Genomic DNA, 17,256 nt, shown 5'->3' on the forward strand with positions numbered 1-17,256 from the left:
CTCACCTGCTCAGTGTGGAATGGGAGGCTGCTCGATGCTGGTTGCTGAACAAAAGGCTGGTCTGTAAAAGACAAATCTGGGGGAATTTTTTGAATTCCAAAAATAGACAAGGGAAAAAAATGTGCCAGCAAGATGGATCTCATTTCATTTCCCAAATCCCTCTGGTCTCCAGAGTTCATTCTTTGCTCTCAATGTTTCATGCTATGGTTTATTTTAGTCTCCTTAGTGGAAAGTTTAAAACATTTACTTAAAGGCAGAACTTCAGCTGGCATAAACTGTCACAGCTCCCTTGGCTTGAGTCGCCTTCAGTGGAGGAGCTGCCCTTTAGCATTTAAATTGCTTATTAGAAAGTGGAAAATTGAGTTGCTTGAAATCATCCACAAAGACTAAGGAGAAAAGAATATAACAGTATAGATTTCAGCTGAGAAACTGTCTTTTCAAGTGGACAGGTGCAAATAGAGAGCACTCCTGGCACAAACTGCTCTTCAAGTCTTTCCTCATATCCCACTGCAAAGTGGCTGTCCATGCTCCCCCAGCAGCCCTGAGGGACTGGTGACACCATATCTTACTGGGCAGGAGGAATGGTGGCTGCAAGCATCTCTTGCAGGACAGTACAGGCTGCTGAGCAACAGCAATCTAGAGCCATGTTAAACGGTCGTGCCCAAATGGTGTTCCTTTGTGCCAGGGAGATGTGTCCAGATTCACCAAGGGAGTTCTGATAAATGTTTTCCAAACTTTGACTAATTGGCAGAAGGTCTGACTTGGAACACAGGGAAATCAGGAAAGGTGAAGTACATTTTTCTTTACTGCCAAGAGTAATAAACAACAGTCACCTCAGCTGCCACCATGTTATGATGTTGGGTTCCTGCACTCATCCCTCTGTCTTGTGCATCCTGACTTACACTGAACCTAGCTCACCGGTTCTCTGGTAAATCACATCAGCAGGGCTGTTCCAGATTGACACCCGCCTAAGACTAGAGGAGACTGCCAAAGCCCAAAGGATGGGAACAGTTACTTTGCCAGCACCCTGGCTGGATTTGTGTCTCCATAGGAATTCATACACTTCCCTTTGCTTTTGCAATGGCACCAGCGTGTTGATGAACTGCAGTGCTGCTATTTATCCCTTAATTACTCCCATGACTCACATTAAAGTAACAATTTTCCAGAAAAACAAACACAAGCAGATCTGACACCACTTGCACTGCTTTTATTCTGAAACACGTTCTGTGCTTTGGGTTTTTAGGGTGGCAACTCTGGAGGCCACTCACTCCATGTGCCTGGTGCTGAGGTTTGCCAGAGTTAGGAGGACTGGGACTTATTGAGGGCTTGCTTGCTCCAGGATGGGGAGGAAGAGTTACAGCCACAGGACTACAGCTTGCATGGGGCTGAGGACCACTCAGCACGCTGGGATTCTGGGGGAGATGAACACTAAGCATAGCTCAGGATAGGGCAGTTCCTGTTCATAGTGGTTCCTGGGTGTTCTTAGGACATGTTCATCTGCTAATGTTCCTGCTGAGACACTGCCTCTGTTTATCCTGTAAGCATCTCAACGTGGGCTGCTGCTCTGTGTTTTCACTTGTCTCAAGAGCCTCAATCAAGAAGAGCAGCATGAATGCCACCCATGGATCTTATCTGGGAATATTCATCCTCTCTGTGCATCGTATCAACTGCAGGTGCCACAGCTGGGTGGTATCACTCTTGGCTGAGTCATTTATTTACTGAAATAATTATCTGGCAGATCTCAACTGCATCCTTTGGGCCAACACAGCATCAGCTCTTCTGTGGGCTCCACGTGAACTGCAAATTCTTTGAAGCTCTTTCATCACACTTGACCCTTGTAAAGCAGTGTGCATAAGGGAGGGGTATTTTTTTCTTTACAAACCTGCCTTGCCTTGGCACTAGGTTTGTAAAAAATCACCCAGTTTTGTTTGTGAAGCCAAGAGCAATGGGGCACAGACAAAGCTGTTTGTCTGATTTCTCTACTTGTAGCTGCCATTATTTACAGTAATGAGTCGTCTCTGGTGATGGTGTCTCAGTGCTTACTTGCCTTGTGGGACAGAATCCCTCATTCCTCAGAGGAATGTATGTCTTTTGTAGAATCATCCACTGAAGGGAGACCTTCCCAGGATTTTGCCACAGGCAGTGTACCCATGGCAAAGTGAACCCATGCACATCCTTTCCAGTAGCCTCAGAACAGGGGAAATGGCCATGCTCTATCTCTTCTCAAGGCACAGACCTGGAATGTCCAAGGCAGAAGTAATACAGGAGTGCTCAGGGCCCTAAGCCAGGGAAAGGGCCCCCTTACTAAAGCTGCTATACAGTCACATGAACCAGACCATTCCTGCTCCAAAATGCTTCTAGCATGATGGAAGAGTAAAGAGCAAGCAGGTAGATGAAAAGAGGAGTGATGTGGAAGCACAGGGTCATGAGAGCAGCAGCACTGTCACAGCACCCAGGGCCAGGTGTGGCCAGAGACACCTGCTTGTCTTTGCTCTGGGTTTTGCTTCACAGGCAGAAGAAAGCAGGGCATGGTGAAGCTGAAGCAGCAGAGTCCTGGAAAGCTTGAGGGAGGCTGGCTTCAGACAGGCAGCAGGAGGCTTTAGCCACTGCATGTTCTAAGCAATTGCATGGTTTGGTGCAGTCTGGTAGAGCTGGCTGGTTACTTGCTTATGCTTCGTCTCTAAAGTTGCCTCCATATTCTGCCCCTGCACTGCCCACACACAGAGACTTTAGCTTTGCAAAGTGTGGTTGTTAAAAAAACCCACAGCTTTAAAAATGCACCTTTGGCTGTGCAACCTTCCCAGGAAATGCCTATAGAAACTGTCTGCACAGGAAACATCTTCAAAGGGAGGGTGGGGGAGGGAAGTGAAGCCCAGGACCTGGATTCTTCGAGACCATGTGCAGCTTCTCCCTCTCCAGTTCCTCGGGGCTGTTTGCTGTCTCTTCATTTTGTTTCCCAGGCCCCACACATTACAAATGTCTTTTATGAAGGCTTGTCAGCCTCCCACCATGCCAGAGTCCCATCAAGTCACTTCTCTGAAGAAGAAACTTGTAAGGGCTCAGTAGCCATGACTGAAGCCAGATTTTCAAATGAGGCCAGCATGCAATAAACCACTGGGGTTTTATGAAAGTCTGGCACTGAGGAAACCCTTCATTTTCTCTCTTTTTCCCCCCTACATACTGAAACTGAACTAGAACCGAATATGTAATAGAAACATCAGACTGAATAGGCTGAGTATCTCTTCTGTAAAGGACATCTCTCTTCATCTGCCTTCTCTGTCTCTGCCAGGGTGCTGATAACTAATGGATGCCTCTTGGAGCTGTTTCCTATGGGACTGATGGAGCCCATGTCCCTGGGAATTTTCAATCCAGGCAGCAGAAAGGGCTGGGAAGGAGGGCTGGAAACAAGCCTTCCCTGGCAGAGAAATAGATGGGGCAATCAAACAGTTCTTCCAGCAGGCAGGGCTGAATTTAGACACTGCAATCCCCTACTTTGTGCTTAAAAACCTGAAGCTTCCAGGCATGAGGCCAGGATTTTGACTTCCCCTTAAACAAGCGTGGGTTTGACTCAGTCAGGGAGACAGAATAAAGTGTATCAGCTCACCAAGGGCAAGGAGAGCTACCTGGGTGAGCAGGGGGTGGGACTTGACCCTCTTCTCTTTCTACAGTCTTTTTTCAATCAACTTTGAATGATGGCAGCTGAGAAACACCCACCAGAGAGGGACCAAGACAGTCATAGACAGGATAGGAGACATGCCAGGTAAGGTCATGATGCCCACTGCCCTTTCTCTGTCCAATACAGAACTCATGTCAATCATAGATCAGCTCTTGTTTGACTGACTACAGCAGTGTTCCCATAGAAGAAAAAAGGACAAACAGAGGCAAAGGAACTGAAAGAATGTCTGCCCAATGTCTCCCCAATGAAAACCTTCCCAGTTCCTATGTCATGCCCCAGGGTTACTACCTGACTTCCCTCACACATTTGCCAGTAGCAGATTCTGCTTTGAAATATTTACCCTTTTATGAAGTGTGAAGGTAGAGAAAGAGGACTCCCTTTTCCTCCTTCTTCTGGTTTAACAGAGGACTTCATCTGAAATGTGAAGCACAAATCAGGGCACCTTCACACTTCCACCTGAACTGGACTATTTAGCTTGAACAGTCAGACTGCAATCTCCCTTGTACCAAGAGCCGGCTCTGAGCAAGGCCTTTGTCCTCCCAGGATGCAAAAAGATCATCTAAATAACATCTATCTAAGTTTTCTTTTTCTTAAAGGTTGGTGTGGGATGACACCAGCAAGTGACTTGTGTTTTCACAGGTAGGGGCTCCAATCTTGTTCCAGAAAAAGAACTTAATTGCCTCTTGCTTCTCTCAAATCAGGGACATCTCTTGAGCCCAGCAGCTTCAAAGACACGTCCCCCACACTCTATCATAACAACATTTAGAAAGCAGTTTGAATTTCTTCCAGCTGGCCTCATGTTACAGAGATCCCTATCAGCACCCGGGAGGAAAGAATTAACAAGAAAAACAAGCATCTCTTTAAACTTCAGAGAGAAAAAGAAAATGCAAAGGAAAAGGCCATGTAAAATCATAGATGTAGCCCAGTGATGTCCAAACAATGTGCTCCTTTCCTGGGGTTGTTTAGGGTGGAAGAGAGTCTGGTGATTGGATTTTCTTGTGTCAGATGGAGACTTTGAACACTATTGGCAGGATTTTATCAAAGCCAGATGCTTCTGCACAGGTACTGTCCCTACAACCTTCCTCCCAGCCACAGGAGATCAGCACCTAAGCTGAGTGTTAGCGCCTGTGAAAGCTGGGAGTCAGCAGAGCAGACACATGGAGTTCCACAGGCATCTGCTTGGCTCCTCATGACAAACTCCTTTTATGCCACCCCCAAGAGACTTCTTGTGACTCTCTCTTCCCCCAGAAAAGCAGCACAGTTGCAGACTTCTCTCTTTTACCAGGCAAGCAGACAGGCTCAGGGTAAGCAGTGGGAAAGCCTGGAACAAGCAGCTCCCTTGGTAGTAGAGAGCTTCCTACACCCAAGGCACTGCCCAAATCTCAGCCAGTTGTTTTTGTTGTGGTTATTGCTGAGCCGCCTGCTCTTGTGTAGCTGTCCTACACCCCAGCCCAAGCCCTGCAGCCATGCTCAGCATCTTTCCTTTGGTGCACAGACTGACTTGCTGACATGTGAACAACTCCTTCTAAAGAACAGATACAGTCATTTTCAAAGAGCAGAGTCCCTCCAGCAGCTGGGGAAAACTGGCAAAGGATGCAAACTGAATTTGTTTTTGCTTTGCACTCCCTGTGGCTCTTCACATGAAGAAACCACTGGCTTGAGATGAGGCTTGGGGACCAGAAGTTGGTGTCTTTGCATGTTAGAAACCATTTCCGTTAGCAAGCCTTGCAAGCACTGTCTCTGTTTCTGTATTTGTGATCCCCATAGGGCTATTTCTCTGCCTTTCCCAATACTTTCTCTTCTTCCCTATTCAGTCTGTCAATAGACTCTCTTCAAAGGAGGGCATTACATTACACCATGACTTCTCATACTGTTCTTTTCTCCAGCAAATTGCCATTATGATTGGAAAAAAAATCTGACAGCCATCACCTCTGCTCTTTGATGACCTTTGGCTCGTTATTGAACTACTAGTCATCATTTAAGTGTCTTCACTTGTTCTGACTAAGTAAAAAAATGATAGACACAGAGAGATATAAGGCTTGCGGGGGGGGAGCATTTTGTGGTTATTACTGGCCCAGGTTAAGTTGGAAGAGGTGGGAAATTGCATCAAGCTGCACCAGTTTACTCCTTCTGAGATACTGACTTGATCTGACAGTGAAACGTTCCTCACTACCAGAATTCGTCTATTATCTGCTTGGGTTTAGTGTGCAGCTGAAAGAAAAGTCACAAGATACAATTAAAGCAGAAGTTACAGATTGATGTTTCAGCTTCCAAGAGTCCAAAAATGTGAACTTGAGCATATGTAACTTCAGAGACAAACCTAATCTTCCCCTCTTGCTGAGAAGATTCACATAGCAACAGTGAATGGGTCTTTCTTCAATTTGCTTTATCCTGTGTGTATTTTAGATAACCCTTTTTCTCCAGAATTTCATTTAGCCACTCATACTACAAACACAAGGACAGATGGTCACCAGATCAAACTTAATCAGCATTCTGTATGCTGGATTTTGAGCTTAGAAATTCATCTGGTTCTACTAAAGCATAGTCTGAAACCTGCCTGATGTTTAACTTCAACTACAGAGTTGTATTACATTTCTAAGCTCCCCCATCCTCACAAGAGATTGAGAAGGGAACCATCAGGCATTTTTATAAAGGGGTTGATTAGGAGTTTAATTATCAGAGATGAAAATCTCCTCTGTTACTGATGTCTCACTGGAGAACAGCTTTTATAACATAGGGCTGCAGCCCAATTTACCCATTTGTTTCTTCCTGAAGTTCACCACAGGGCTAAATCCAGCCCTGCAGTAAGAGGAAGCAGTTTTGTTTACATCCCCTTACACTAGGCTGAATTCAAGGTCCAGACCTTGGCGGTGCACCCTCAATCAAGGCAATCTGAACTATTTTCCCATGGCTTCTTCTCATTCCTGTTCTCACCAGGCTCTTCCCTTTTCTGCCTCTCATTGCAGGGCTGAACTCCACCCAAGTGCCTACATCCCAAGGAGTTGATGTTGCATAAACAGGACAGGCCACCAACTCCCACAGGACCAAGGACCACAGAGGAGCGCTTTGAGGTTTTATCATCCTTTTAGGCTTCTACATACCCATGAGCACACAGGTATCCAGGGGCATCAAAAGCCACAGCAAAGCCTATTCTATGTTGAGTAAAAATAAGGTTTCACTTGTATCCTTAAATCCTCTGTCCTTCAAATTGGGGTGGTGATCCTTTTGCCCTCTCCCAAAACAGCCGTTTTATCCCTCATGTGACACTCCATTAGAAATGTGTATACCCCAGCATCAAACCTTGCTGCCTGTGTTAGCATAACTGTGGCACAGGGCTGACTGGCTAGAAACCAACAACCACTCCAAATGGCACAGAGGCGACACCCATCTGTGTCTTTTTCACATTTGGTTTCATTGTTTTAGGGTCAAATCCAACTCCTGCGACCTGCAGTAACTCTAAACTTTTCAAGGCTCAGAGCTTTCCTTATAGCACAGTCTGTGGTTTCACTGTGGAGAAGCAAACCTGAAAAAAAAACTTGTTGGACTGGATCAGAAGCATTTTGGTGAGTGCAGCAGAAGCTGCCAGTGGTGAAAATAGCACTCCTGGAGCATGAATGAACAGAGTGGGGTTTCATTCTGTGCACGTTAGACAATTTAATCCTCACTGGGCATTATGGTTGTGCTGGGCAGTTTGCTCTGGAGATCTGTTTCCATTGCCACATAATAAATAAAACGCTCTTTAGGAGATACTCATGGATGGAATGCACCTAGTGGTCGCTAAAGGTTATTCTTATGATGTATGTTCAAAGCTCCCTGGTTTGGCATTAATTAGCACAATGTACTATTTTGCAATTTCCCAGCACAGACATCTCCAGATTCCTGCTAGGAGCTGGAAGCAGCATCACCCAACACTCACTTCTCCACCCTAAGCAGACAGCAGGAAGACAAACTCTCCCTCACATGAAGCTTGTGTATCCCCAAAGCCCCAAGACAAGAGATGTGCAGGATCTTGGAGGATGCAGGATTCCTTTGCATTACAAAAGTAAGCCATTTCTAACAGGCCTGAAGGTGGGATCTGCAGGAAGGTCTCTCCCGTGGGCCACCGAAGCCCAGTGCCATTAGCTGGAAGCAATCAGAAGCTCCTGATTTGGCAAGTAGGCAGGTACATTTCTGAGGTCCAGGCTGGGGATTGCTGGTTGCAGCGAGCTTATGCCCACAAGAGCTCGAACGCCTAAGGGACTGATGAGAGCACTTGACCCACACACTGATTTGAACACCTCATGTCACAGCACTGGGAGGAATGGGAGTAAACCATTCCCTTATGTTTCCCATTTCTCTGGCTTTAGTTGCTACAAGCTAAAGGTGCTCCCTAATACAGTATTAGGGAAAATGCACAGAAGGTTATACGGAGGCTGGATTCTGCCCTTGCTAAAGGTCAAGAGAGGAGGAGATACTTACACTTTTTCTGCCTATTTTAGCCCTGTTAGGTGTCTGAAAAGCATTTGCTACCAGTCCCAAGCTACAGAGATAATTAAATGCTGTACCAACTGAACTGCCAAAAGATGAAAACTTGTGTGCTTCAATGATATTGAACATAATTTGCCATGGCTAATCAGGCCCTGTAAGTAGGAAAGTACCAACTGAGAGTCGTATCTTCCTGCTTTAGGCATCCCACCATGGCTATGGCACCTTGCTGTTCATGGCTTCTGAGTTGCTTTTCCACTGACTTCGGTGCACCATTACTTTTGTGTCAATGCAAAGGCTCTGTTTTGCTTCTTTCTTAGTAGTGGTTGTACCTTGTCTCATGTAAGGACCATTGGCCTCTGAGCTTTAATGCTGGAGCTGTTTCTTTTGTGTTAGTCTCTTACACAAGAGCCATCCTCTTGAGCAAGCTACATGGTACTAAGCAGATCCTTACCCATTACTAATACATCGTTGGGACAGCATGAAGCACTGATGGGGCACAGTTACAGTCCTGCAGCTGTAGCCCGTTGTACTCACCATGGGGGACAGCCACCTTTACAGCCTGCCTCCAGTGTCACCATCCCTATGGCATTAAAGCTCCACTGCAAATCAGCCTTTCCCAGCATCGTGGCTTCTGGTGCTCTCCCCAGTGCTGCAGCAGCCAGGCTCATATGCTCCAGCTAATTTCCTTCTTTACGCCTCCAGCCTTCCTCCAGAGAAATTCATTTTCTTAACTCAGAAATACATTTGCTGCCAGTCAGATGCCAACAGCTCCCAGTGCCAAGAAGATGCAGTGCTCCTTCTGCCTGCTCTGTTTTCCTGTGAACTTTATCAGTTTTTGCTTGTTTCTCCATGACCTTTGGAGCCCATTCAAAGTCATCTGCCTTTTGCTGTGATTTAATTTCAGTACGGTGCACGTTGCCAGCTGATTTGTTGCCTGTTTTTACACATCGCCAGCAAATCACCACCTCTTCATATTGTTTAGACAGTCATCAAATCTCCACTTGCCAGCTCTTTTTGTAATGGGCTGGAAGGGATTGTTACATCTAGCTGATGTGACCAGAAAGGGGCCAGAAAGCTGCTTAATTACAGCTAACCAATCTTTAAAGCCTAATGTGGGACTTTTATGGCTAGAGCAAGGTCTGGCCTGTGTTTTGGACTCACAGTCCACCTGTGTGTCTGCTGTGCCTCATTTTTCCTCTGGAAAGTGCATTTCAGCTATCACAAGCACTGGCTCCACTGTCCTGGAAACATATCCTCAAGTTGTTGTGCCAGAGATTTGGATTGTGCTGCTTCTGGGATAGAGACAAGCTTTTCTTGTAGAACTGGGTGGAACCTCCTGGGTTTTCTTCTACAGCTGGTCCCAGTTACATGCAGGCTGGAATCAGTGGGAGGTGAAGGAGCCTGGTGGCTTGCAGCTCTGGTTATTTCTGCAATGTTAGCAAGAGCTGGGGTGGACATAGGAGCCCCAGGCAAGGTTCAGAGTTCACAAACCGTGTTTAGGCTTAGCTCCAGCACCACAGAGCCCACAGAGTGCTGCTTCCATGCCTGGAAGGCTCCATGTTTTCATGTATGCCTCAGGAGAGCTATATTGAGGCCCATTTGTGGTGAAACTTCCATATATTCTTCTGCACACTTCTCTTTACATATCCAGGTACCGTGCTTGGTGGCTCATTTAAGACCAAGATATCTTCTGTGGGCCAGGAGTAAAACCCACACCTGCCTCCAATACAGAGGACAAGTGGAAGGAGAAGGTATAGCACATTTGACCCATACCCACCCTCACCTGGGCACCATGGGCATCGCCCACTGCACCATTCCTGAGCTGAGGTATGTATTTCTCTCTTGAAGCACAGATGTTGTGTACATATCTTTTAAATTATTCTGACTCCTTTTTCTCTGTATGGGTCCCCAAGTCCCTAAAGAAGGCAATTTAAATTCCTGGTTAGATGTGACCATTTTGCATAGCACAGAGAGTGCAGCATTTTCAAAGGTGGCCTGCACACTTCTTGGGCTCTCCACAGAGGTTCAACTTTTATTCTTTCTGTTTTGGTTGGTTTCTTTGCCATGAATAACTAGAAGGAAAGTATTTGGATGTTCCCAATGAGGTGAAAAAAGCCAACAGCAACCCATGAGCAAAAGGTAACACATGGCTAGAAAAAGTGAGTGTAAACAAACCCAGTTTTTCAAGTGCCCCAGAGACATGTCCTGCAAATGCTAACAAGAGTGGCATGATAAAGAAAAGCAGGAGCAGCACATTTACAGGTAGATGCTCAGTCAATACAAAACCTCATACAATCAGACCTCACTCTGCAAACATCATTGTCCTCATTTAACAGCACAAGCAACTCCAGCTCCTGACAGAAGTGGGGCAATTTATAGCCGTAGCTATTTGTAGGATGAGGGCCTTATTTTGCTGTCCTGCATTCAAGTCTTGAAGTATAAAGACTGACACAGGGTTATGAGCCATGTGTGGCACAGAAGATCCCTCAAAGAGGACTAAGCTACACCAGGAACCCAGGGTGCCTCTCACTGTCAATCTGCTGCCACAAAACCATTCACAACCTGTGTATTAAAGGAACAACAGCCCCAACTGGAGCCCACAGCCCCAACTCTGGCTTGTTCTGCATGGCTCAGCCCACTGGGGCCACAGAGCCAAATGCTGGGAGAACTTTAATGTTCCTCCAGGCAACCAGAAAAGCCAAACAGGCTGCAGAGGTCAGGGATTAGTCCTGGCTTAGCTTCAATAAGGTCTCTTGAGCACCATCTGAATCTCAAATGTGCCATGTCTGCAGTTATGTATCTGATCCAGATTGAAGCTCATTCTACTTGCATAGCCTTGCAACAGAAAGCTCAGCTCAGTAACTTAATGTTTGCCAAGGTTTTGCATTTTGCACTGAGATCTATGCTGCTACCATCACCCACGATGCCAAGTCAGCCCACACGTCCTCCTGCCACCCACAGAGTCGTGCGTTCCAACACGAAGCCAGGTGATACCACATCTGGAGGGTTACAAACCCCAGAGAGGACAGCCTTGAGAGGACAGGTCCCAGGGGCTTGAGCTCAGCCAGCTTGCTAGCTTTACAGCGTGCTGAAGTCACATCTCGAACGTCTCATGAAAGGCAAAGGGAAAAGGCACCACCAGAACCGCGGGGCTATAAAGCAGCCTGAGACAAGCCCATCTCTCGCTGTTCCAGTGCCCACGTGTGGCCGAACCCTGAATCTTCGCTTTTGCGGCAGCCAAGTGCAGGGCAAACTCTTAGGAAAGAAAGCAAGTGTCCTCTGCTGGCTGCAAGCAAAAATGCATGTTGTGATCCCGTGGCTAGGAACAGCACTGGAGCAGGGATGCGGTCTGTGGAGTTTGTGACCTCACTGTTTAAAAGACAGACAATAAACCAACAGCGAAATGGAGCTACGAGCTGGCTGCTTGTAGCACGAACAAAGGAAAGGGGATGAGGGTCCCTGTGCCTTCAAGTGCGGGTCGCAGTGCTCCCTCTCAGCTCCACTGCTGACTGTCCCACACCTCAAATGGGTCCCCCAGTACAGCCCAGGTAAGGCCTGAGCTAGCAGAGGCTGGCAGGGAGACAGTTGCACAAGAGAGGCAGGAGATCGGAAGTGCCCAAGGCATGGGAGCAGAGGAAGTCTTCAGCAGCACAAAGCACATTTTGGGCAGCCTGCAGAAAGGACATAAAAGCAGGGGCCAGAATCCAGCTTGCGTTTGTTCTCTGTGTTTCTGAAATAATCCCTTGGAGATCAACAGGGTTTCACATCTTTCCCCATCTGTTCTTCATCTGGTTGCTTGACAGATGCCAAACCACCATACCCCGTATGGAAAAACACAAAACAAAATACAAAGCCTCATATCTCCCCTGGTTTTATTCAGAAATGTTCCCCAGAGCCTGGCTCTGTTCATGCCCCAGGCATGTGTGGAGGCCCAGGAGGAACTAGGGACAGATCTGCTGTCAGCAGGGTTTTCACATCAAGACCAGAGAAGGGGTGGCTAGGGCACAGACTGTATCTGATGGAGCAGCTTTGTGTTTATGCAAACCCGATGAGTCAGAGTGGTGATTATCTGCTGCTGGCATCCCTCTGCTGCCAAGAAGCCTCTGCTGACATCTCAGTCCTGGTGTTCCAGGCACTGCAGTCTTTACAGCCAGAGACAGTCCCAGCCAGGCCAGGAGATGGGCAGAGAGATGGGAGTTGCCTTGCTAAAGGTCACAGAGCACATAGGACTACAAGAAAAACGAGCACCTTGAACTCCCCAAAGGCTCCAGTAAGTTGATCAAGCAGCCTCTCATCCTACTGTTATCTCTGAGTTCATCCCTGCTGATGAGGATGTGAGCAACAGCATCTTAATGGTACCCATGAATACTTTATTTAAGGCTGAGACTCAGTGACTGCAGCACTGTCATAACTGTGCCATCTCTAATAATAAATAATACAGGATAACTCTCAACATCTAAAATCATTCTGTCCTAAGACATTCCATCCTCATCCTATCGATCAGAAGGTCTGAGTGTTAGCAACAGTACAGTAAATGGACTTCAACTTTCTTCCAAGTACTGAAACTGGCTTTTTCCAGGGCACTGCCATGTCATTTAAACACCATAAAAAGATACGAGCTGAGACTGACCACAAGTTTCGTGTCTGCAGGTTCATATGTGCTTTTCTTGGTTTTTTCACTCAGCTAATGGAAACCAATTCTGTATCTTCAAGGCAAGTTGATGAGGTTTCACTGTTCCCCTGACTCGTAACAACAGAAAACTGATACAGCCCTACAGCAGCCAAATGCCAGCAGGTCTCCACATCTCAACTTTACCATTACCCTTAGGTAGGAGAGGGAAGAGTTTCCTCTTCGCCTATCACTTGTTTAATCAATCTGAAACACAATCCTGCCAGCCTGTAAAAGGAACTGTGACAGTTAAACACCTGCATGATTTGTCCAGGAATGGGATATTTGTACAAGGTTTGGATGTGCAAAAAGAAGGCTGACAAAAGATTCAGCAACTCTATAGGAGAGGGAAAATGGGCTGTTAACATCACAGCATGCCCTGCTTTGTTTAGACACGGCTTCACACCAGCCCAAGTTAATGTAATAAATGAAAATGCTCTGTGCCTCTCCACTTTGGCAAAGGTAGAATTCAGGATGACAGAGATCTCCTTTGCTTGCTTGGCTTGTTTTGCCAGTATCCCCCAACTACCTGAAATGCCAAAAGAAAGATCCACAGAGTGAAACATAATCTCAGATAGAAACACAGTATTTTTTAAAACGTCCTCACAGCAGCAATCATAATAAAAATACAAACCTGAGGTTTGTAAAAATCCAGCAATAAAACCACAGACATCTTTACAACTTCCAGATACACAGCGCTCCCCAGCAGCAAGCTCAGGAACCCTCCCAGATGCAAGGAGCTAAACTAGAACTGGCAAACAGACCTAATTGTTTTACAGCAGGAAAAGAAAAGAAGCCACACAGGACACCAATTTGCAGGTCATTACCGGTCACCATCAGGAGAGATAAAATCCCTTCATTTTTCCTCAGTTAGAGCCCGTGGAGCAGCTGAGTTGTACAGTGGTGGAATGCTACACTTACAGGCAAGTACATGGTTTGGGTTCAGTGCTTGGTGCTGTTTCCTGGTCATTTAAAGCCCTTTTCTTTGCAAGCCCACATTAGAGGCATCTGCGTATCCCTAGCTAACAGTAAGTCTGTTCTGTTCCACGGGGATAGAAATCATCTCTCTAAAAATGTGAAGCAGGCCCTTGGGCAATGTAGTTCAGCTTCCCATTGTGCTCTGGCAGGTTATTTAATATTTCCATGCCTCAACTCTCTCATCAGCAAGAGGAATTCTGTCTTTCTCCCACTCTTTGTCCAGCAAGGTTTAAAGCTCTGCATGTCCTCACCTTAATGATCCTATGATTCTATTTGGGTGCTGTTTATTATGAGAAGGCAACAGAGGATTGTGGCAGCAGCAGGTTAGCTGAGTGCAAGGTGATCAGACTCATCCAAGTATAGAGCAGGATTATAAAGCACAATTGGTGGAGGACTTTCTGGACCCCTCACAATCATTGAGCCCAGTACATCCTTATGTGCAGAGCTGGGACTTGGAACTGCCCACCTGTTTGCCTGTACTGCTGAGGGAGGCAGGCATCAGCTTGTTGGCAATGAAGGTACTGATTCAAATATTGACAGCTGCAGCGACTTGTCTCTTCCCCTGTCTGCCATGGAAATGAACCCATGTGGTAGTGCTGATGGGAAATTACTCAGAGAGAAAAAAAGTTCAATGTAGGCCAGGTTTAAAAAGTCCAGAGTAAATACAGCCTCAGCCTAGTACAGTACAGCTGTCAAGTCACATTGCAGTAGATTTCTTGATGCTGATAATTTAACGATTCTTTGGCCTAAGGGTACATCTCCCACTGAAAATCTGCTTCTCCTAAGCTGCTTTATCACTGACCTGAAAGGATGCAATCATGGCTTGTGTGTAAATGTATGTGACTAGAGCTAATGCATGGCAATAGCTATGGCATATCTAGTGGGTCTGACACAAGCAACAAGGATCTGTGTGTATATTTTGCTCCCTGAGCATAGAGGTCACTGCCCTTTTTCCCAATGATCTTTGACAGAATACAGAAAGCAGAGCCTAGGCTTACACAGATAAACCTGCCAGTGATTACTTCCATAGTTCAGATTTTTATTATCTTTTATTTTGTAAGAGACTTTAAAACCCCCAAACAAAACAAATTGCAGATGTCAAAGTTTGTTCTCCTCTTATTCCTAGGCTACTCACAATTTGTCCTTTTCCCTCTGTGGACTGATTGTCTAAGTTTAACTGCCTAGTTGAAAAGCTTTTTGAAAGCTGTTCTGGGCATTAATTACACCCTTTCTGATTGAAATGGAAACCCTTACTCCCCAGGTTGCCAGGAAGTGACCGTGTTACAATAGAAAGGTGGGAACTGCTTTTGCCCTTGTTTGTACAGCCACAGAGTTCTGGCTATCAGCCATCTCATGAATTAATCCTGAAAAATAATGGCTTTTCTAAAAGTCTGGTTGGTAAAGTGGAGATAAGGGAGCTGAGTAAGGGGATGATGCCTTCTTGCAGACATCACTTGTAGCAATGTTTTATGTTCAGGGAGTAGGTCAATTCACTGGCACATTTAATGGATGAGATAAGGGCAGCTTGCACTATATTAGCTTTCTGGGCAATGTATGATAGCAGGGATGCAAAACCCTTCTGGCTGCCAGCTGCTGCAGAGAGCTGCCTGCCTGCACTTCCTTAGCAGGGCCTGGCAGATCTATTTGCAGTGATGCTCTCTTGTACTAAAACCAAACACTGATGCTCCTGAGCATCCTGGCATAAAGCAAATGACCAGGCCAGTGTGCTGCCTTTGGGACATGGCTGAGCATTCTGCTCAGCACCACTTCATTAGTGGTAAGCCACACTGCAGCAAAGCTGCAAGAAGGATCTCTGCGTCATGCCCTCTTCGATGTGCAGGCATAACAGCCTGCTCCCACCTTCTGCTCTTCCAGCCTCAGATGTCAGGCTTCTGGACTGGATCCTGACCCACTCTCCAGTTGTGCTCCTCAGTGGATGTCTGAGCCTCAGTTTCAGCACTTGTCATCAGCTGTTACTTGTTCTGCAGCAGGAGGTTTCCTCTTGTACCGGGAGCCCCACTGGTTGAAGTGTTGTGCAAACAAAGAAAAAAACAATAACTAAACCAGCCTCTGCCTTAAGGAGCTGACAGCATCTCCCTTATTTCTCCCAGCTTCTGTAAATAAACCCTTGGTAATGTCACTGTTTTTTCAGAGGATGATAAAAAAACCTGTCGTCACTCCCTGACACTGACTTTTCTTGCCATTCACTAAGCTTTCCCTTCCCTCCCCCATGCAGGGAGAAGTTCGTTAAAAATTAGATCTCATCTGATGGCTGCTAATTATCTTCCAGCCTTTTGGTGAGATGCTGCAAAAGGACCAAAGACAGCACTTCAGAACATCCCTGAGGGCTGAATGCTGGTTTGGCTGGGGTCACTGAGCGTATATATTTGCTTCTGACTTTCAGAGTCTTTCCTTTTGGAATGGAGGGAGATCACATCAACCTTCAGATTTTAACATTTTGGTTGAATTTCATCCTGGTCAATCTCTGGGAAAGACTGGCTGGTAACTTTCCCTCATCCTAGCCCAGCACACTGCTGTGAAGATCAGACGACCTGAACAACAACCTGTGTGCTGCCCAGTTACAAGGAGAGACAGCTGCTCTAGCACAGCCCCCTTCCCACCAGGGTGAATGGGAAGCTAATCCCAGATTCTCATCTCAGCCACGCTGATCTAATTAATAGTAACTCTTTGGGCTCAGTAGAGTGGAGGATGCTTGGATTTAGATCTGCATTACCGGAACCAAAACCTGGCCAGCTGTGCATGTTGATATTACAGATGCACATCAAGAGGAACAACATCCACGTGCGGTGACATGGGAGAGGTGATTAAACTTTTCTGCTTCAGGCTCTGCAGCCTGCTGCTCTCTCCTCTCTATTCTGTGCTCTATAAAAAACAAAGGAAGCAATAGAAACTTAAGGGGAGAGAGAGAGTCACCTTTAAAGCAAAGAGCCAGCAAGAGCAGGAAGATGCATTGCCTCCAATGTCCTGGAAAGTCTCTGTCCCTGCTCCTTGTAGAGCAAACCCAAGACTACAGAAAGCACAGGGTAGGAGTCAGATCACCCAAGATATACAGGACAGGATCATCCTTGCCCTAACCTCTCCTCCCTGGTATCTTCCTGCACTCGTTTCCCATTAGCATGGGCCTTTTAAAATACACATGGTCCCTCCACCCACTACATACTAGTTTCCACTCATCCTCTTACCTGGTATCTCTCTCTGTCCCCAGCCAGCATGGAAAGGAAAAGACCAGAGCTGATGCCGGCAGAAGCTGCTGCTGCTGTCTGCGCTGCCGCAGCCTCCTTCCTCCACCAGTGTTACACTGTCTGCTCAGGCTCTGCAGCCACTTATTTCTATATATAAATTTTGGAGAGCTTTCATGCAAGCAACATGGCACATTTCCAGTGCAGCCAGGCCAGCCCGCAGAGTGCATGCAGGGCTGTGCAGTGGGGGATCAGAGCAAGTCTTC

The 17,256-nt window shown here is 46.4% G+C and overlaps 2 long non-coding RNA genes across 4 annotated transcripts in view; both read left to right on the top strand.

Moving 5' to 3' along the window:
- Positions 1–7,638, top strand: part of LOC135188817 (uncharacterized) — a 40,209-nt gene extending 32,571 nt beyond the window's left edge. The window contains exons 5-8 of one of the 3 annotated variants that reach the window (XR_010307864.1): positions 3,669–3,760; positions 6,643–6,791; positions 7,100–7,239; positions 7,537–7,638. This is a non-coding gene — a long non-coding RNA (uncharacterized LOC135188817). Of the gene's footprint in view, positions 1–3,668; positions 3,761–6,642; positions 6,792–7,099; positions 7,439–7,536 lie in introns of those variants that run through there. The other 2 variants (XR_010307862.1, XR_010307863.1) reach the window with 2 other exon arrangements.
- Positions 7,639–7,651: 13 nt separating this feature from the next.
- On the top strand, positions 7,652–13,738 carry LOC135188821 (uncharacterized). Its single transcript, XR_010307867.1, has 3 exons — positions 7,652–7,718; positions 9,795–9,970; positions 13,687–13,738. It is a non-coding gene; the product is annotated as an uncharacterized LOC135188821 (long non-coding RNA).
- Positions 13,739–17,256: the final 3,518 nt, after the last annotated feature.

This window comes from Pogoniulus pusillus, chromosome 30 (assembly GCF_015220805.1).
Source record: "Pogoniulus pusillus isolate bPogPus1 chromosome 30, bPogPus1.pri, whole genome shotgun sequence".
NCBI lineage: Eukaryota > Metazoa > Chordata > Aves > Piciformes > Lybiidae > Pogoniulus > Pogoniulus pusillus.